Source organism: Orycteropus afer, unplaced genomic scaffold (assembly GCF_000298275.1).
Source record: "Orycteropus afer afer isolate SDZICR_OR568_19922 unplaced genomic scaffold, OryAfe1.0 scaffold00176, whole genome shotgun sequence".
Classification (NCBI taxonomy): domain Eukaryota; kingdom Metazoa; phylum Chordata; class Mammalia; order Tubulidentata; family Orycteropodidae; genus Orycteropus; species Orycteropus afer.
The window spans coordinates 1,749,933-1,772,138 of NW_006921763.1; positions in this window are offsets into that span (position 1 = coordinate 1,749,933).

Here is a 22,206-nt window from a genome sequence, read left to right on the forward strand (position 1 = left end):
TTATTGTTCTTATTGTAACTAGCAACTATTGAACCAAACAACATTATCAAAAACATCAGCAAACAGGAACAAATGGTAAAAATTGAGAGAGCACACTTCACCCCGGGAAGCTTAGAGTTTCCTTGAAACAGCCGCTTCAGACCGGTGACTATGTCACGCGGACCCCACCGGGGCTGTCGTGGCAGTCATGTTGTCAGAAGGGCCCGTTCTCTGGAGGAGGATATCATGGTTGGTAAAGTGGAGGATCAGCAAAAAAGAAGGCCCTCAAGGAGATGGACTGACACAGTGGCTGCAATGATAGGCTCAGGTATAGCAAGGACTGTGAGGCTGGTGCAGGACCAGGCAGTGTTTCATTCTGCTGTACATAAGGTTGCGATGAGTTGGAGCTGACTCAATGGCACCTAACAACAACAACAACAAAATTGTGTTCCTTGGAAAGATGAGTGAAAGTAATAAAAGTGGGGTTAATGCCAAATAAGTAATAAATGGGGTTAATACCAAATGATTTGGGATGGCCTGTATCAAAGAATTCTCCAAAATTTCACTAAGTCAGGACTATTTGAGAAGATTAGAAAGGAAGAAGAAAGAACTACTATTTAGTGAGCTCTTAATGCACCTAAATATATGTACATTTTGTCATTTAATCATCTCAAAAATCCTCTGAGATAGCATTACAGTTTTATTTTGTTTTTTTAAGAAGAAAGGATAAGAAAAGTTATGTAACATGACAAAGATCCTACAGCTAGGAAGTAAAAAGCCAGGATTTTGACATAAATTTGGTGACCTTCGTTCACACTGTATCATGCAGCCTCACAGATGCTATGTTGTCATTGTTAGCTGCCTTTCAGTCAGCCTCTGACTCACGGTGCCACTATGCACAATGAAATGAAATGCTACATGGATCCCCATCGCCAGGTACAGATTGGACCACTATGATCCACATTTTCATTGGCTCATTTTCAGAAGTCAATTTCCAGGTCTTTCTTCCATCTTAGTCTAGAAGCTCTGCTGAATCTTGTTCAGCATCACAGCAACACACAGACTTTCCTGACAGACAGTACATTGTCTGGGAATTGGACCTGGGTGTCCCGCATGGAAAGTGCACATTCTACCACTGAACTACTAATGCCTCCATCACAGATGCTATAAGGCTGGCCTAATCAGCAAGAGGAGGCAATGAAGATGATGGAAAAAACTGTCAGGGATGAAAGTATCCACATGGAGAGGTGTGATGGTTAATTTTATGTGTTAACTTGGCTAGGCTATTAATCTTAATGGTTTGGCAGACCTAGACTCATTGCTGTTCTGTTCTGTAATGTAATATAATGTTATTACCTTCCATGGTGTGATCTGAGGTGATCAACCAGTTGAAAGGGGAGTTTCCTTGGGGGTGTGGTCTGCCTCCAGAATATAAATGGATGCTCTGGTAAAGCTCATTGTCTCTTGATCATGCACTCTTCTCATTGCCTAACTTCTGGACCTTGTGAAGTAAGCCTTCAGAAGTCTCTGCCTTCCACCTGACCTGCAGATTTTTAATTTGTCAGCCTCTACAACTCCATGAGCCAGAAGAAGTCTCCAGCCTACTGTCTGACCTACAGATTGGGACTTGCCAGCCCTCACAATTGTGGGAGCCTTGAAGTAAATCATATATACATACATATACATATATGTTGTTGTTGTTGTTGTTATGTGCCGTTGAGTCGGACCTGACTCATAGTGACCCCTCCTTGGGTTACTGAGGCAGTATCACTATGGAACTAGATTGCCCAACCTTCCTTCAGAGGAGTGGCTGGTGGGTTTGAACTGCCAGCCTTCTGGTTAGCAGTCAAGTGCCTTAGGCACTATGCTACCATATACATATACATATATATACACACACACACATATATTGTGTGTGTGTGTGTATGTCACTGGTTTTGCTTCTCTAGAGAACTAAGACAGAGAGTAGTTTGTAATAGATCCAGGAAAGCAAGAAAAGAAAGTGGGAGAGAGAGATGTTGAGAAGACTATCTGCCCAAATCAGATCATCCTAAGAAGCCACTGTTTTCACAAGATACAAAGGCCAATGCAGCAATCTAGCCCCTTGGGGAGAAGGGACAGTAGAAGAGGCAAATGGTAGATATGCACAGGGAGGCTTGACCAGGCAGCAAGACAAGTCTGATATCTGACTGCTAACCAGAAGGCTGGAGGTTCAAACCCACCAGCCACTCCTGGGAAGGAAGACTGGGCAATCTACTTCCGTAGACATACTGCCTTGGAAACCCAAGGAGGGGTCGCTATGAGTCAGATTTAACTCGATGGCAGTGAGGTTTTTTTTTTTTTTTTTTTTGGTTTTACATTGAAAAACCTTGCTGAGTAATTGTTAGGTATATTATGGAGTAGAGAAGGAATTACAACTTAATAGCTAGCCAGTCCAAAGAATTCATGTTTCTGCTTATTTAAACAAGTAGCTTCTTCCATTCCTAGCAAATTGTTTTATTTTAGCATATGTACCCAGGTTACTGTTTTGTGTGAGTGGCCTCTATGTCCATTTCTACTGTTCATGAGATCAAGGAGAAAGCAATCAATTTCCAAGACATTATTCTGGGATGCTGAATATCATCCTTCAAACAAAATTATATCAACCTTCTTTTTTCAAAAAAAATTATCTTGTACCTTCTGCCTCTTCAGAGAGGCATTTCATCCTTATTTTCATTTAGTGAAATAAAGTATTATCTAACAGCATCGGTGAAACTCCATTCAAAGCCAATGGCCAACTTTTTAGACATAAGACAAATGAGAGTTCCATTGGCACCAAGTGACTGCAAACAGTTCTTTTAATGTACTTCTTTCTCTCTCAGCTATGGACTGCTGTCTTATGGCTCCAAACTCCCTCAGTACTAAACTGATTAGTTAGAAGGATAAAAATCCTCAGAAATAAAGGAGTTGTCTAAGATGAAGTAAACCTTCAGTGGTGAGGAATGGGATGGGGCTCCCAGATGTCTTCTTTCAGGCTGTAACAAAATGGCATCCTCTCCTCACGCTCAATGAAGCGTTTGCTTCAGAACGGTTCTCAGGTGATTGAATATCACCTGAGAAGGATGAAAAATATAAAAGAATAGAGAAGGATATAAAACAGAAAGGTTGATGAGGCAAAGAGAATGGTGTTCCTAAGGTTAGTGTAGTGCTACAGAGCTTATGTCTGTGCTTACAGTAGAACAGGAGATGGAGGTGAGGCTTGCAGACAATTTTAGGGGATGGCCGTGGTTCTGAGAAGTACAAAGATTTGGTTTCAGAAGGCTTCTTGGTGATTTCAGAGCACACACTAGGTAGCTTTCCGTGAAAGGCCCATTCTTTACCGTGGTGCTAACACATGGCATTGTTAATGGAACCGTGGATGCCTGCTAGAACTGGGATTAGAAAGGAAGACAAAGATATGTGAAGAGGTGTTAATCTAGTTGGTGGCTGGAAAATGCATTGGATCACTGATTTAAGTCTCTTGCTGAGATTGATTAAAACCAAAGTGCTGCCCTCAGTAGCATGGAAGCTGCTCTCTATCACTGGGACCCTGGTCTGGTCTGGGAGGAAGTGAAACTAATTTGGGCAAAGAATGTCCTGTCCAGTGTTCCTGTGGGGCCCTGGGGCAGAGACAAGGGGTTATGTATCTCAGGAAAGGAACATTGTCTGAAGTGGGACTTTTTAACAATTTCCTTTTGCTTTAGGATTTGCTCTTTCTTTTACCTCCCTCTTTTTTTTTTTTTTCTCTAATATTGCAATTCTTTTTTTTTCTGTTTTTATTTAAATGTCCATGTTCACTGAGTACAGAGACTATCGGAAGTTTAGATAGCATTGATTAAAAATTTGGAATACACTCAAATGTTACAAAATATGTTTATGTCTTATTACAATAGCAAAACAAACAAACAAACAAACAAAACTTCCCTTTAAAGTAATACTGATTATTCAACTCAAACTCTTATGGCCTTTGAGTAGATTCTGACTCATAGTGATCCCTCTTAGGTTTCCGAGACAGTATCTCTATGGAAGTAGATTGCCCAGTCTTCCTTCTGAGGAGTGGCTGGTGGGTTTGAACTGCTAGCCTTTTGGTTAGCAGTCAAATAAATGCCTTAGGCACTACACCACCAGATTATTCAACTAATTATACTAATTTTAGGAAAAAAGCCACCAACTGAAGAAAACACCGCCTATTTTTTTTATTTATTTTTAAAGTTTTCAAGCATTAGAGGCAATATTTACCAAGTGCTGCAATTTCTTTTAAGCTGATTGGGTTCTGAACATAAACACTCTTGTTACTCAAGCAGTAATTGAAATGATATGTAATAACCATAGGTTTTAGCACTAGCTTATAGGTTCCTTATGCAATGCAATTACCCTCTGAGGCAGGGAATGTTATCCTGTCTGACAGATGGGAAAATTGAAGCTCAGGGAGCTTAAGCAGCTTGCCCAAGGTCACAAAGCTGGTAAGTGGCAGAGTCTAGGGTTTTCTCTTTCCATTACACCTGACCTCCCAAATTTGCAGGTATGAGCAGTCACATTAGGTAAACATTAAGGTTTTACTTGCATGTGATATTCATGATATTGTTCCATAATTTACACATTCTATTGGATTACTTTTCTTTGGAATGGGCATAAATATGGATTTCTTCCAGCTGGTAGCTGTTTTCCAAATTTCTTGGCATAGATGAGTGAGTAGCTCCAGAGCAGCATCCCTTTGTTGCAACATCCATCAATTCCTGGAAGCTTGTTTTTCATCAATGCCCTCAGTGCACTTGGCCTTCTTCCTTCAATACCATCAGTTCTCCATCATATGCTACCTCCTAAAATGGTTGAATGTTGACCAATTCTTTTTGATTCAGTGACTCTTTATATTCCTTCCATCTTCTTTTGATGCTTCCCGTATAGTACAATATTTTGCTCATTTAATCCTTCAATACTGCAAATCGAGACTTGAAAATTTTCTGAAGTTCTTTCAGCTTCAGAAATGCTGAATGTGTTCTTCCCCTTTGCTTTTCTAACTCTAGGTCTTTATACCTTTTGTTATAGTATTTTACTTTGTCTTCTTGAGCCACCCTTTGAAATCTTCTGTTGAGTTCTTTTACTTCATCATTGCTTCCTTTTGCTTTAGCTATTCTACATTCAAAAGGAATTTTCAGAGTCTTTTCTGACATCTATTTTGATATTTTCTGTCTTTTAAAATAACCTTTTGGTTTCTTCATGAATTATGTCCTTGATATCATCCTACAACTTGTCTGATCTTCAGTCATTAGTGTTTGATGCACCAACTCTGTTCTTGAGATGGTCTCTGAATTCAAGTGAAATATATCCAAGGTCATGTTTTGGCTCTCATGGACTTGTTTTAATTTTCTTCAACTTCAACTTGAACTTGCACAGGAGCAATTGATGGTCAGTTCTGCAGTCAGCCCCTGGCCTTATTCAGGCTGATGATATTGAGTTTTTACATTGTCTCTTTCCATAGCTGTAGTCAATTTGATTCCTGTGTATTTCATACAGTGAAATTCATGTATATAGTCACCATTTATGTTGTTGTAAAAAGGTATGTGCAATGAACAAGTCATTGGTCTTGCAAAATTCTATCGTATGATCACCAGTGTCATTTCTATCACCAAGGGCATATTTTCCAACTGCTGATCCTTCTTCCAAGTGTGATATGGCAGTAGCAAGATGACTTTCTAGTGATACAGACATTGTAATTGTAGTAACTATGCCATATATTTATGTATATAGATATATCAAAGTAGAGTTGACCTTACTGATAGATGTATACAGGCATATATATTTGTATATGTGTATGTTAATGTTAGTTCCATAGAGTCAGCTTTGACTCATGGAACTCTTACATATAACACAACAAATGTTGCCCAGTCCTGTACTATCATCCAGTATTGTTAACGGATCACATTATGTTGTGATCCATAAGGTTTTCACTGGTTAATTTTGAGAAGTAAATCACCAGGCCTTTCTTCCTAATCTGTCTTAGTCTGGAATATCCACTGAAACCTGTCCACCATGAGTAACTCTGCTGGTATTTGAAATATGGGTGGCATAGCTTCCAGCCTCACAGCAACATATAAGCCACCACAGTATGATGAACTCACAGATGGATGGTGGATGTATCACATCTGTTTGAACAATTTCTCTCAGAAAGATCAGCACAAGGCCAGTCCCCATGAGGCGGAGGTTAAAGATGTCCCAAATGTCCAAACTACCGTGCTACTCCATCATTTCAGACATTAACTCCTCCTCCTCCTCCCAGTAATTTCCCCAGTCTTAGGGTTCTGTTTCGCTATAACGCCTAACAGAACTCACAGACACCCAAGGGTTCGTCTCATGTAGTAGTGGTGGAGGCTGGCAGGCTGGCAAGTCCCAGGTCCGTGAGTAGGTCTGGAGGATCCTCCCAATTCTCGGGATTTGATGAACCTCGATCAGCAAATCAGATGACGGCTGTTGTCCCAAATCCAGGGGTGAGATGAGGATGAGCCAAAACACAAAACCGGAGCAAGAGGAGGGTGAATCTTCCCAGGAGATTCCTAGGTATACCCTCAAGGAAGCTAAGGGTGGTGATTTGAATTATACCCACCAGCAAGGCAGGACTCAAGATATATTCCACCTGTGTTGCCCCAACAGAAATAACCTAAGCAGATGGCTTCAACAATCAGCAGCTCAAGGCATATCCCATCACAGAGCCGATTGCCAGTCATTATAGGGAATGACTACTACCACCTGCCCAGCCAAGCCTGACCTTAACTACCACACCACCCCAAACAGGCATGGATAATAGGATTTACAATACATCACAGAATGGAGGACAATGGCTAGAAGGGCCACATCAAGCAATTCACCATAACATCTCACACACCCAACCTGTTGCTCCACTCCATTCAACCAAGTGACTCCTTCCCCACTCCTCCTGGACAGTAAGGTCCACTTTGGACTAAGAAAACCAGGGAGATCCAGGTTTGGGAAGCCTGGGTTACACTGGGGACCAGAAGTTAGCTGCCCTGTAAAGAATTCTTGGAATTTCACTCTGCAGCTGGCTGTGTCAGGGGTCCCTGGTGGCACAGTGATTAAGCACTCAGTTGCTAACCAGAAAGTTGGAGGTATGCTACTCCATGAGAGAAAGATATGCCAGTCTCCTTCTGTAAAGATTACAGTTTTAGAAACTCTATGGGACAATTCTACTCTGTCTTATAGGGTTACTACAAGGGGAATTTGAATAGACAACAATGGTTTTTTTGGGGTTTGGGGCTGGCCTTCTCATGGTTATGGGCTATTCCTAGTGTCTTGAATATAGTCTCAGTAGATCTGCTACCAGGTATCCCCTGCACATCCCTTTCTGGCCACTTTCACCTACTTGTTTTTCTGCTCTCTGGTATTGCCTGTACCCCATTGGTCCCACCCTGCCTTGGCCTACCCTCCCTAATCTTCCTTCATTTCCTCCTCCAGCCTAGTCTCAACTCCTTCCCTTCCCCAAACTCCTTTCAGTTCAGGAGAGGATGTTCTGACGAACAACCAAGGAGCTTAGCTTTCCCAGGACACATTCGTTTTAAAAGAAGAACTGATTTAACAAACCAAAAAAACTCAAATTGGAAGGAAGTAAAGTGGATATATTTATTTAATGGGGTGTTATCCTGGCTCCCAGTTTTCTCTAAGGAAGACACCCTTACTTTAAGTAGGCTTCTAGGTTGTTGGTGATGGCAAGCATTGATCTATGGGTAGATAGATGGGTGGGTAGGCTGAATGATTGGGTATGTCTAGGCAGGGGGGAGTATGCCCATGACCATGTATAGGGTTGACAGACAATGTTTCTACCTGCATTTTTGTATGTGCTGTAAGAATGTCCAGGTATATAGTAGAGCTGACAAGAGGCAAGGTTGTGGTGGCTTCTTGGCCACAGCCAGCTACCTTGAGGGAGTGAAAAGTTGGACCTGCGGGCTTGGGACTGTGGTCACAGGGGACATCAAGCTCAATTGGCATAACATACTACACAAAAACATTGTTCTACATCCTACTTTGGTGAGTACAGACCAGAGTCTTAAAAGTTTGCAAGCAGCCATCTAGAAGCAACAATGGATCTCACCTCATCCACAGCAAAGAAAAATGAAGAAAGCCAAAGACACATGGAAACAATTAGACCAAGGAACTGGTAGACCATGGGAACCCCAGCTTATATGACCAAGAGACCAGAAGAACTAGATGGTGGTTGGCTACCACTGTCAACGACTCAGAGGGGGATTAGTAAAAGAGACCCTGGATACAGTGGGAGAACAATGTGGAACAAAGCTCAAAATCATGTAAATAAATAAATAAATAAAATACCAGGTATGCTGATCTGATAGACCCTGGTGAGACCCCTGAGACTATGGTCCCTAGTTACCCTTCAGGTCTGGAACTGAACTTACTCCTGTGGCTTCCAGCCAAACAATAGACAGGCATATAGGGTGAACATTTACATCAGGTAGATACACTCGTTGGGGCAATCAATCAAGGAAGAGCAGAAGGGCAGTGTTTGCAAAGGGAGACAGCATGGGAGGGAAGGGCACAGGGAAGACTACAGGGAGGAAGTGGGAAGAGAGCTATTATACTGTGGGGAACTGCAGTCAATGTCATGAGACAAAATGTGTATGAACTGCTGTAAGGAAAATGAATTTGCTCTGTAAAGTTTCACCCAAATCACGATAAAAATAAATAAATACATAAAAATAAGAAAAGTAGGCCTCTAGGTCCAGGGAGTAAAATTCTTATATTTCTTTCTAGGCAATTCTTCAAGAAGCCTTTCAAAAATAATTTCACTGCTGGTTTTAGTTAGATTATTTTGCTTGTGACTGGAAACCCATGATGTAAAGGGTTTAAAAAAAAGAAAAAATTATTTATCTCCCATGAAAAGAGAGGTAACTCAGCGCTGTTATAGTAGCTCCTTGCACCAGGTTCCTTCTATCTTATTGTTTCACCCTCTTCAACACATGGTCTACCTCATGGCCGAAAGATGGCTGCTCCAGCTCCAGACTTAGATCAACGTCCTAGTCACTAGTAAGGATGAAAGGGCACGTCCTAGTCATTGAATGCACTTACCATCCTTCCTTACACCCCAGTGGCCCAAACTAACATGTGAGTTCACAATAAGGCATACTGGGAAATGTGGCATTTATTTCTGAGCAATTCCTGTGCTCCGCTAATGTTTGAAAGGAGCCCTGGTGATGTTGCGGTTAAGCAGTAGGCTGTTAAGCAGAAAGTCGGTGGTTCAAACCCATGAGCTGCTCCACAGAAGAAAAATGAGGCAGTCTCCTTCCATAAAGATTTACAGCCTTGGAAACCCAATGGATGTCTCTATAAGTCAAAATCGACTCAATGGCAGAGGGTTTGGCAGGGAGTTTGCTAACGTTTGGGGTTCTATTAATAAAAAATGGGAGAGTCCCCCTCACAAGCTTGTTGGTGGGATTGTAATGTTCAGAACCAAGAAGGATCAGGTTCCAGGACAGCAGAGACACTCTTGCATCTCTTTGCTGCCACAGTGGAAATGACCCTGGTGCGGGGAAAATACTTTACCCACGGGCAGGCTGTTGAGATTCTCATTTTGGCTCTGCCCCTAGCCACTGTCATGGCCCTGAGAGAGTTGTCCAAACTTCTAGGGCCTCAGTTTCTCTAAAATGAGTTTACTTAATTCTATCTGCAGGTCCTTCTCTGCTCTAATCTCATACTGTCTTGGCATCTGTAACCAAGCAGTTAAACAGCAAACACACACATCCCTCTTCTTTTCCATTGTGAACATTCAGTGGTGTGAATAAATAAGGATAATCAAGTTACTGGCCCCCAGTTATCTTTTTAACATTGCCACCCTTCAACAGAACTCCTTCTGGCAGAAACTAGATAGAAACGGAGCTCTGGTCAGGAGATCACTTTATTTTCCCATTAAGCTCTGAAAGTAGGAGGTCTGAAGCATCTGACAAAGAGCCCATGGTTGTAAAGTCTCTGGTGATCTCTGGTCATAGTAGATGCAATCGCCAATCTCAAACCACTGGGACAGGAAGGAAGTATATGCTGCCGATTGATAAAGAGGGTTATGTGCTGAGCACTCTAATCTCGAGGAAATAGGGAACCCTAAGTCACCTGGATTAGCCACAGACCAGAAAGAAGCCCTTCTGGAGTTCCTTTCAGTTTCTCAGACATACTATGTTTGATAAAACACACCCTCACCCCACCCCAAGGGGAAAAACATAACCCACCATTGCTTAACTCCCTTACAAACAGCCAGTGAGCATTAGCTCCATGTCTCAATAAATGGCCAATCTGTGAACAAAAAAGTTACCTTGTCTGTTTCTTGTAGCCAGACAGCAAACCTACTTGCTGGTTGATCACCATGGCTACAAGATAATTTTTCTAGGTCTTTGTGACACAGTGGATGAGCTGTATGGTGGCAAGTGGAGGACAAAACAGGACACCTAACAGGAAATAGAGCACCAGCCTGCATGCCTGTCAAGCCCTCAGGCCCAGCCCAGCCCTGCTCTTGCCTGGCAGAAGCTCCAAGATACTGGTCTGGCTGATGAGGACAGGCACTCTCAGTGTACAGCTGGGATAACATCTTCCTTCTTAGCAGAATGACTCCTCAGAGTTAGAAAGACCAAGCCTGGAGTCAAAGGACACAGAACCCAGAGAGTTCTGGAGCCAGGCAGAGTGTATCCAGAGCTCCAGGTAAAAATTGTCAGACTGGCCTCAGTTAAGTGAAAGCAGTTTTTCCCCTGGATCCACCCAGCATTTGGGGCCCTTTCTGCCTGACGAGTGAATGAGAGCTTCTCTGTGGGCCCACTTTGACATGAATTCCCCCGTACAGCTTTATTCAATGCAATACGGCAGGATTGATAGCTGTTATTTCTCGAGTGCTCATTACGTGCCAGACACTAGTTTAATTAGTATTATCTAATTTAATCTAACTGACTACTATCATCCTCATTTTACAGATAAAGCAACAGATGAACAGAGAATTTACACAAATTCTTCAAGGCCACACAGCCAGTTCGTGGCACAGCCAGGATTCAAGCCCATGGCCAGCTGGCTCCAGAGTCCATGCTTCTAACCATGCTGCCTCTTCATTTGACAAATATTTATTGAACACCTACTGTGTGCAGGTACTGTGCTTGGTGCTGTGTATGCTCTGGTTTTGACACCTAGTGTTTCTGCTCTGACTCTGACGAGGGCAGAGAAGGCGGTAGACCAGCTAGCTGGCTACATCCAGATTCTCAACAATAGAAGTGCTTGGCTTGTCCAGAGCGTGGGGTTGACGTTCAGCTGATCTGCACCCCCACTGGCTGTTTATGCTGCTATCTGTTCCGATTGGTCAGTGTCTGGGCCCTATCAGCTAGGAATTACTTTCAATATCACCCTCAGCAATAGTGTTATTGTTGTTAGGTGCCCTCATCGAGTTCATTTCTATTCATAGTGACCCTATGTGACAAAGGAGAATTGTCCATGGGTTTTCTAAGCTGTGATCTTTATGAGAGCAGATCACCGGGTCATTCTCCCATGGAGCTACTAGAGAGTTTTGAACAGCCAACTTTTTGGTTAGCAGCCAAACATGGTGCCAGCAAGTGTAGAGTTTTCCAAATATGAATTGGGATGCCTTGAGTTGACCCAGAGAGCACCAGCTTCCACAGTCCCCACTACTCCCTATTGGGTTACTATTTGCTTTTCACTCATTTTGGCTACTTTTCCTATATTTGAATTCATCACTCCTGCCTCATCCCTTTTTTATCCCAAGCCAGGCCCTGGACTGGTTCTCCAGATCTCCAATGTCTGTTGTTGTTGTTGTTATGTGCCGTCGAGTCAAACCCAACTCATAGCGACCCCTCCTTGGGTTTCCGAGGCAGTATCACTACGGAAGTAGGATTGCCCAACCTTCCTTCCGAGGAGTGGCTGGTGGGTTTGAACTGCCAGCCGTCTGGTTAGCAGGCAAGTGTCTTAGCCACTATGCTACCAGAGTTCCTCTCCAATGTCTAGGCCTAGACAAATTGAAGGCAGACCTAGTGAGGACATTTAGAGCCTGGGGAAATATGACCAGGTGGGCAGAGAGTCTATCCTGAATGAGCTGAAGTAGTATGTAAAAAGATACATAAAATCATGAAAATGCCATCAATGTGTCATGGGATATGGCATTTTTGGTGAGTTTGTTCATTCCTTCTATAATAAGGAAACCAAGAAGTCAGAGGGGTGAGGAGACACAAAGGCAAAACACAAAGGTGTCCTTAAGAAATTATTCACTGAGTATGTGAAATTTTGCCTGCATGACCAGAGGCCCCATTCTGCCTACAGGTCCTTCTCTCCCTCCTCCTCCCAGCCCAGCTCACTTGCTCCTTCCTTCAGAACTCACAGCCTGTTATGTCCTTCTCACTCAGGTTTTCACAACACATCTACTTACTATATCTTATTGTAACAACAGCCAGAACTTATAGAGAGCTTAAAAGGAGCCCTGGTGGCACAATGGTTAAGCACTTGGCTAATAATTGAGAGGTTAGATTTGAACCCACCAGCCTCTCCTTGGGAGAAAAGACCATCTTTTTATTATCTGCTCCCATAAAAGTTACAGCCTATGAAACTCTACGTATGGGGCTGTTCTACTCTGTCATATACGGTCACTATGAGTTAGATTCTACTCAACGGCACACAAGAAAAAAACAATATCAAGAGCTTATTGTGTGCCAGACATTGGTTCAAGAACTTGGTGCATACTAAGTCCTTTAATCGTTTCAGTACTCCTATGAGCTAGATGTACCATAGTTAACCCCAGTTTACAGAAGGGGAAAACTGAGGCACAGCCAGGTTAAATAAGTTGCCAAAGTCATACAGCTGTGACATAGAAGTACTGGGTTTCAATCTGAGCAGGCTGTGCTCATGACCACCACGCTACACTGCTTCGTTTTGCATCGTCTGGCTACTCATCAGTCTCCCTGACTGGGCTGCGTGCATCCAGCGCTGTGTCTCACTTGTGTCTGCATGCCTGGTGCACCATGCCTGGCCTTCTGGAGGGGGCAGTAATTGAGCCCACACATCCACAAGCACTGAGCTCTCTGTTTTTAACAGAGACCTCTTTACTCATGAATTTTCATTACAAATCCTCTTTTATATCCTGAAGCTGTCCAGGGAAGCTTGTTATTTATTTCTGATACCAAAAACCAAACTCACTGCAGTCATGTCGAATCTGACTCATAGCGACCCCTCCTTGGGTTTCCGAGGCAGTATCTCCATGGAAGTAGATCACCCAGTCTTCCTTCCGAGGAGTGGCTGGTGGGTTTGAACCGCCAGCTTCTGGATAGCAGTCAAATGCCTTAGTCACTAAATGAGCCCTTCATTTGGAGATGAGGCTGAAAGTTTTAGAGTATAAGAGTTCCATGATCTGATTTTAAAATAAGGGAACAGAAGCCAGAGTGAAGGGACTACCACTGGCCAAACCGAGGACAATTTGAGCACCAAATAATTAAGGATAGTAACTAATGATAAAAGGAGCTCTGGTGTCATGACAGTTAAGCATTTGGCTGCTAACTGAAAAGTTGGTGGTTTCAACCCAACCACTGGCTCCTCAGAAGAAAGACCTGGTGATCTTCTCCCATACAAATTACAGCATAGAAAGCCTATGGGACAGTTCTGTTCTGTCACATGGGGTTGTTATGAGTCAAAAATCGACTTGACAGCATCCCAGAGCAATGGATGATAAACTGGAAAAATAGAAAGCATGCATCCATATCAATGATAAATAGGTGGGGGAAGGGAGGAGTTTTGCTCACAGTGAAAGACTGATTGCTAACAGGTAAATATGCAGGATGTGCTAGACCTGAAAAGCCATCATTTGCAATCACCTGAGTAAAGATTGGCTCAAACAAAAATCATCAGTGGTTGCTAAATCTAAGTGGAAATTGTGATGAGAAGCAGGACATTTGCGTGCTGTTAAAAAGCCTACGCACAAATTGCTTATGAGTGGCAAGGAAAAAAAAATAGTAACCACACAGAAGAGAAGTCAGAAAATAATTTGACTGGTGATCAAAATGTGTGTTACCAAAGAGGGACAGATGGACTTTGGGGGCCCCTGGATGTGGTACCCTGCAAAGGACACAACATAAAGAATATAATATTCTGCCCAGAAATTCATAACCTGAATTTAACGATGAAGAAACATCAAAAAACTTAAATGTGGAAATTCCTATTTTAAAAGGGAGGCCAGAGAACTAGTATTCTTTAAACACATTACTATCCTAAAAGGCAAAGAAAAGCTGTAAAATTTCTCACATTAAAGGAGATTAAAGAGTCATGACAATTAAATTCATTTACAATCTTACCTACCAATTATGCAATACATGACTAATCTTAGACTAGATTCTATACAAAAGGAAACAAATAACATCAGGATGTTACCGGGTCAATTGACAAAATAGGAAAACATGGTAGGTTAGATAAAATTACTGTGTTGATGATATATTTACTGAGGTTGGTAACTGTACTGTGGTTTGGTAACTATGATGGTTATGCAAGAAAATATTTTTAATCTTAAGAAATTTACATTGAACCATTGAGGAGTAAAGAATCCCCCGGTGGTATAAATGGATAAGCACTCAACTACTAGCAAAAGGTTCATGGCTCGAACCCCCCCAGAGGTGCTTTGGAAGACAGGCCTGCTGATCTGCTCCTGAAGGGTCACAGCCATGGAACCTACAGAGAAGTTCCACTCTGCACACAGGGGTCGCCATGAGTTAGGATCAATTCAACGGCAACTAACAACAACAACATTTAGGAGTAAAAGGCCATGAAACATGCCCTTTAGATAGACAGGTAGATGATAGATGATAGATAGATAGATAGATAGATAGATAGATGATGGGTGATAGATAAAACAAAACCCAAACTCACTGCCATCAAGTTGATTCCGACTCATAGTGAACCCCATTGGGTTTCTGAGGAGGTAAATCTTTAGGGAAGTAGATTGCCCAGTCTTCTTTCCATGGAGGGGCTGGTGGGTTCGAACCACCAGCCTTTTGGTTAGCCTTAGGCACTGCACCATCAGAGGTCCTTATGTCTAAGGTAAGCAAGACAAAATCTTGCCATCCTTACTTCTAAGGAGCATTCTGGCTGTATTTCTTCTATGACTGATTTATTTTTATTGCTGGTAGTCCACAGTATATTTAATATTCTTTACTAATACCACATTTCAAAAATGTTAACTACAGATTAATTTGGGATTATGGGTATTCTTTGTATTATTCTCATTCTTGCAACTTTTCTGTAAGTTTTAAATTTAAAAAAAAAAAAAAAGGATATGATGTGTTTGTGATTCACACATCCTGCTGTGATGCAATGAGATTGTTGAGGAAAAGGGCAGAAGCAAGGACATCAGCCAGGGTGTCATGGCGATAACGTAGGCGAGAGAAGATGGTGGGCTATACCAGGGAAGGAGTGAGAAGCTCTTGGGTTCTGGATAAATCCTGAAGGTAGAGTTAACTGCATTTGCTGATCGATTCCATGTGGAGTTGAGAGAAGAAAAGGAGACAGAGGAGAGCCACAAGTTTCCTGACCAGAGCAACTGGGTGGATGGACCCATCAGTAAATGACATGGGAAAGATGGCAGGAGGAGCGAGTTCAAGGTAGAAGAAAGAGAGCCTGGTTTTGGACATATGCCTGGTTAAGTGGATTTAAGAACTATATTGTCTAATTTTAATTAAACTAAAGCTCATAAAATGGATAACTAGCTTAAAAGGAGTTCTGCAAAGTAACTGCAAATCGGTGATGCACCCAAGCACAAGTGAATTTCCAGAAAACTTTGCAGAATTGGTAGGTGGGACTAAGTGTGCCAACACACTCCTCCCATTTGGATCTATGTATATTTGTGAGGATGGGGCAGTGGTTGTTCAGTGGTAGAATTCTCACCTCCCATGCCGGAGCCCTGGGTTTGTGCGTGCAGGAGACACGGCCAGGGCACCTCACTCACAGCCAGCACCTACCTGTCAGTGGAGGCTCGCATGTTGCTGTCATGCTGAGCAAGTTTCAGGGAAGTTGCCAGAATGAGACAGACTAGGAAGAAAGCCCAGCTGATCTGCTTCTGAAAATCAGCCACTGAAAACCTATGGAGTGAATTCCTGTCTGACACACAGGAGGTCACCAGGAGTTGGAATTAACTTGACAGTAACTGGTTTACATTCATAAAAAATTCAGTTTCCTCTAGGGAGGGAAGAGAGGGCAATTTTATTTCTTTTAAATCATAAACATGCATTAGTTCAATAGTTTGAAAAATTGGTTTAAAATATTCTGGCCCTTTGAAATTCCTTTTATGCTTCTATAAATAGAGGAAATAGAGATATAATATTTTGTACCAAGATGATCAATACAACATTTACTATCTTGATGAAAGATTAGAAACAACCCAAATACCTAGCATTAAGGTACTAGTTGAGGAAATAATGGAAATGGACTGTAATATAAAGCAGATATTATGGATTGAATTCTGTCCCCCAGAAATATGTGTTATAAATCTTAACCTCTGTGCCAGTGGTTGGGAGCTCTGGTGGCATAGTGCCTAAAGCATTTGACTGCTAACCTGAAGGCTGGTGGTTCAAACACACCAGCCACTCCTCAGAAGGAAGGTTGGGCAATCTACTTCCATAGAAATACCACTTCAGAAACCCAAGGAGGGGTTGCTATGAGTCAGATCCAACTCTAGGGTAGTGTGGTTTTTTGTTTTTTTGTTTTGTTTTTTTATGCCAGTGGTTATAATCCCGTTTGGGAATGGGCTGTCTTTGTTGTGTTAATGGGACTGATTTATGTAGGATGTATCTTGAGTCAATCTCTCACAAAATACAAAAAAGAGCAGATTAGACAAGCAGAGATAGGGGAAGAGAGATGCCAAACCACCTGAATGAACATCACCAGGAGCAGAAGGTCAGAAGAGACAAGAACCTTCCCCCCTAGAGCCACAGAGAGAGAAAGCCTCCCCCTGAATTTGGACTTCTAGACTCCTAACCTGTGTGGAAATGAATTTCTGTGAAAGCCACCGACTTGTGGTACTCCTGGGGTAGCAGCACTAGAGAGCTAGAACAGCAGCCATTTAAAATAATCAACTTTTTGAATATCTTAACAGGATAAATACTGACAACATGTTAAGGAGAAAAAGCAAGATCCATATAAATTCAGTATAATCTCAACTCTGTTAAAAAATGCATTTGAAAGAGACTTGGAAGAAATACCCCCAAAAGCATACTTTCATTTTCAACACCAACAAAAATTAAATAAATTATTTTTTAAAATAAAAGAAACATCTACCAATGACAACGTTGGTTGCCTCTGGCAATAAGATTACAAGAAATTGTTCACTTTTGGGAAATTTATATTTTCGTGTTCTTTTCCATTTTCTGCAATGAGCATGCATTATTTTGTAATCTGAAAGAAAGAGAAAGTAAAATACTGAGAAAACCATGACATGCATTCCTAGCATGAGTCAGGAGCTGAATTTTCATGTTTAAAGTAGTTTCAGAAACACAGGAGTGGTTTCTAGGCAACCTGCTTGGGAAATCATGTTCATTTCCATTATCACTGGAGTGCTTGTATCTCAAAGAATTATGTACAACATAAATGCTTGCAGAAGCAGACTCCTGGAGAGAAAAACAAGGTTTGCCACCCTGTTTTGGTCATGGGGCTTGTGTGATAGGGACCTCAGAGGCCCACAGGGGCCTGAGATTTTATCTTCTTGGCAAATTACTGTTTGATTTTAATGAGGATAACAGTAGGTGAGTACAGATAGATATTCAAATTTCTGCATATGGTGTGGAGTAAAAAAATAAAAACCAGCTCAGTGGCTTTGCTGATAATCCAGGGTTATTAATTCAGATGGTCACATGGTTTTGTGAGATGGCTTTCAGCTCAAGATGTGAAAAGATTGCCTCGTCATCATGTGAGCCATTTACTCTCATTATAGATAATCCTGCTAAGCCAAAGGGCTTTTAATCAGGAGCAAATGCTGGAAAGTGGAATCAGAGCTAAGAAACCCGAGGCTGGAGGAGAGTTGAGGGAGATGGGCTCAATTACCTCTGGTAGCATAGTGCCTAAGGCATTTGACTACTAACCAGAAGGCTGGCAGTTCAAACCCACCAGTCACTCCTCGGAAGGGGTCACTATGAGTCAGACCCAACTTGACAGCACACAACAATTTAGCCAAGACGGAGATGTGTTCTTTACTACTAAGGTTTTGCAGAAGGTGCAAAACATATTGTTCTCAGCTCCTAGTGGACGATTTGCTGACCTTAAGGGCATTTTTCACAAAGAACTGAAGGGTTTTGACCTATAAACAGGCTAAGAGCTCAGCTTCTTATTCTGAAGCCCCCTGATGGTTGTCTTTGGTAATTAAAAAAAAAGTTTAGGCGACAAAGTAAACCTCAGGTGTTTTAGATAATGACAACAATTAACTAAGGGTTTACTTAACTGCTTTTGACCGTTCACTCCCTCAGATGCCATCACAGCTTCAGGAGGAGACTGAAAATCAGGAAGGAACTCTGCCCCTAGGAGGGGCAGACCAACTTCACAGGAAGTGAGGCAACAGGGCAGGAATTATTCAAAGTGGACGCTGAAGACGTCATCTGTCTGCAAGTCACGGAACCCAGGTCCCGCACTCCACTAACAATGGCTCTCTGGGTCTGACCATCCCTTTTTTAAAATGACAAACATCTTGGAGCTTAAAGGAAGGGGAAGTGGAAGGGAGAGGGTAAGGAGGGTAGGAGGGTGAGAGAGGGCTAATTTCTTGAGGGAGTGTTACCTCTGAGGACAGACAATTCTCTTTTCATCTCTGTACCCTAGGACTTACCACAAGGGCTTTGCACATAGTTGTTGTTGTTGTTGTTATGTGCCATCAAGTCGGACCCGACTCATAGCGACCCCTCCTTGGGTTTCCGAGGCAGTATCTTATGGAAGCAGATTGCTTCATCTTCCTTCCGAGGAGTGGCTGGTGGGTTTGAACCGCCAGCCTTCTGCACATGTAGGTGCCACAAATGTTTGTGGCCTTGGATTAGATATGGATCCACTGAGGTAGATAGCACTGTTTGGATGATATTTACAGATGAGGAAACTGAAGTACAGAGAGATTTAAAAATGCTTGAGATTTCTAGCTAATACACAGAAGAACAGAAACTCAATTCTGAAATTCCAAAATACTGGCTTTCTTCTTTCTATCACATCCTCTCTTTTACAGTCAGATCTGTCCAGAGAGAGCTCCATCAATAAGGGACTCAGCCTCCTTTTAGTCAAACCAATGTTCTCTCTCCTTTCTTAAGAGTTTGTCTTTTTTTTCCTTCCCATAGTCCAGAATCATCCTGAAGGAAAAGACTAGGTGTCAATTCTTCTATAAACCCTTTGCCCAGCATTCAACAGATATTTGCAGTATCATTGAATTTAGAGCAGGTTTCTGGACAGAACTGATCTCCCAGTGCTTGTTTGAACTAAGAAACTAGAAAATAGTTTTTATTTTTATCTAAAGGAAATGTTTTATTCTCTTAAAACACACACACACACACACACACACACAAACCAGCAACGCCTTTTTAGGAGACTATTTCCCCCTGAGAGGCTTGCTACCTAACGTAAGTTAAATATGAATTCTTTTTTCTAGGAGCTTAGACTCATAGGTACAACTCTCTTGGCAATTACCACATTGGGTGTGAGTCAAAGGTAGCATCTAAATTCACTTAGCTCCTTCCATTCTGACTGGAATTTGTCAGCTTCCATGCTAGACCCAGTGCACCCCTTCTATAACAGGGTTCTCCTCTGACATGCTGGGATACCGTTGGACTTGAGGAACCAGTAGCTAAATTCTCCCCAAGTGTGCATACATCTTGGGTTTGTTTCATTTTCCTCTTAAGATTTCCCTCTAGGGAACCACTCTTGGCATGGATAAGTGCACTCCAAGGTTAAGACCCAAATCAGTGCCATTCCTCAGAGGAGGTCAGCCAAGGTTGCCTGGGGAGTAAGGCATGGGAGGAGGCTGACTGGTTCTTACCATTACAATCATATATTTTGTGAGCATTAATTAGGCCCCTATTGTATGTCAAGGAGCTCTGGTGGCATAGTGGTTAAAACACTCGGCAGCTAATCAAAAGGTTGGCAATTTGAACTCATCAGCTGCTCTGCAGGAGAAAGAAGAGGCAGTCTGCTTCTGTAAAGATTAACAGCCTTGGAAGCACTGTGGGGCAGTTCTATTCTGTCCTGAAGTATGGCTATGAGTCAGAATTGACTCAGTGGTGGGCGGGGTATTGTATGCCAAAGGAGCCCTAGTGACACAGTGGTTAAGTGCTCGGCTGCTGACTGAAATGTTAGTAGTTTGAACCCATCAGCTTCACTGTGAGACAAAGAGGTGACAGTACGTTTTCATAAAGATTACAGCCTTGGAAACCCTATAGGGCATGTCTACTCTCTCCTACAGGGCCTCTATGCATCAGTATTGACTCGATAGCAACAAGTTTGGGTTATTATTATTATTATATGTCAGGCTCTGGGGGTGCAAGGACAAATGCAGCATTTGGGAAGTACTCATCCTGTCAGTTTGTTGTACTGTGACAGCCTGTGTGTTATGATGCTGGAAACTATGCCACCAGTATTTCAAATACCAGCAGAGTCACCCTGGGTCATAGGCTTCAGTGGAGCTTCCAGACTAAGATAGGTTAAGAAGAAAGGCCTGGTGATCGTCTTCTGAAGATTAGTTACATATGGTTCACGAGAGAAAAACCGTTCCCCATAGTGCTGGTGGATGAGCCCCTAGGTTAGAAGGCATCAAAATACATAGTGGCCAGGACAGTGGACTCAAGCATGTCAATGATTGTGAAGATGGCCCAAGACTAGGCAACGTTTTGTTCTGTGGTACATGGGGCTGCCATGAGTGGCAGCTGACTCAACAGCAACTAATAACAGCAGTGTGGCTGGGGAAGCAATCATGTAACTAATTAACCAATAAGAGGTATTATTAACAACAACAACAAAAAACTCACTGTCATCGAGGGGATTAGACTCATAGCAACCCTTCCTTGGTTTTCCAAGACAGTATCTTTACCACAGTAGATTAACCCATCTTCCTTCTGAGGAGTGGCTGGTGGGTTTGAACTGCCACCCTTCTGGTTAGTAGTCAAATGCCTTAGGCACTATGCCACTGGAGCTCCCAAGATAGATATTATAATAGAAATATATACAAGAAACCTCAAGAACAGAGAGGAGTAAGTACAGAACTCTGTCAGAAAGATTGGAAAAACGTTCATGGTTTAGGAGATGCTCAAACTGAGATTTGATAGAGGAGACGAAGTTCACTGACTGGGTGAGGCAAGGACGTGTATAGCAGGCTGAGGGAACCACGTGTGCGAAAGTGTGGAGGTGCTGAAGGTGCAGCATATCCATCTTGGTATTAAAACTGTACGGAGATGAGTCTGGTGAGGAGGGCAGATTGAAAATATGAAGGGCCTCATGTCATGTTTTAGAGTGAGGCTTTGTCCTATGGAAGATAGGAGAATGCAGAAGGATTTCAAATGGGGAGGGGCATGTAACATGGTCAGGTCTCAAAAGAGCCATGGAATGACAGCGTGAAGGAAGGATTGGGGAGGAAGGTAGCAGGACCATTCTGGAGCAATTTGCAGGCCACACAATCTCAGGGGTAATGACAGGGGTGGTGTGGGCTTAGGAGATGGGATTGATGGCGGCTGGTGACAGCTGGGATGTGGAGGGTCTTTGTGGGGAGTCTAAGATAACTCTCAGGTATTGGCCTGGGTGACTGGGCAATGGTGGTTCCATTCACCAGTATCAAGGAGGATGGTGAGGTAAATTTTGGCCATGTCTAAAGTGCCTGTGGGATACCCACGTAGAGCTATCTAGTAAGGGGTTGGTATATGAGAATCTGGGTGTCCTTGGGTGATGCAAACAGTTAATACACTCAGCTGCTAACTAAATGGTTGGAAGTTTGAGTTCACCCAGAGGCACCTTGGAAGAAAGGCCTGGAGATCTACGTCCAGTAAATCCGCTGCTGAAAATTCCATGGAGTCCAGTTCTACTCCGAACACACACAAGGTCACCATGAGAAACTGGTTTTGGATATGGAAGTGTGAGCTCAGGGAAGACATTGGTTTCTTTTTTTTTTTTTTTAATTTTATTTTGATTTGGGTGAAGATTTACAGAGTAAATTCACTTTTCATA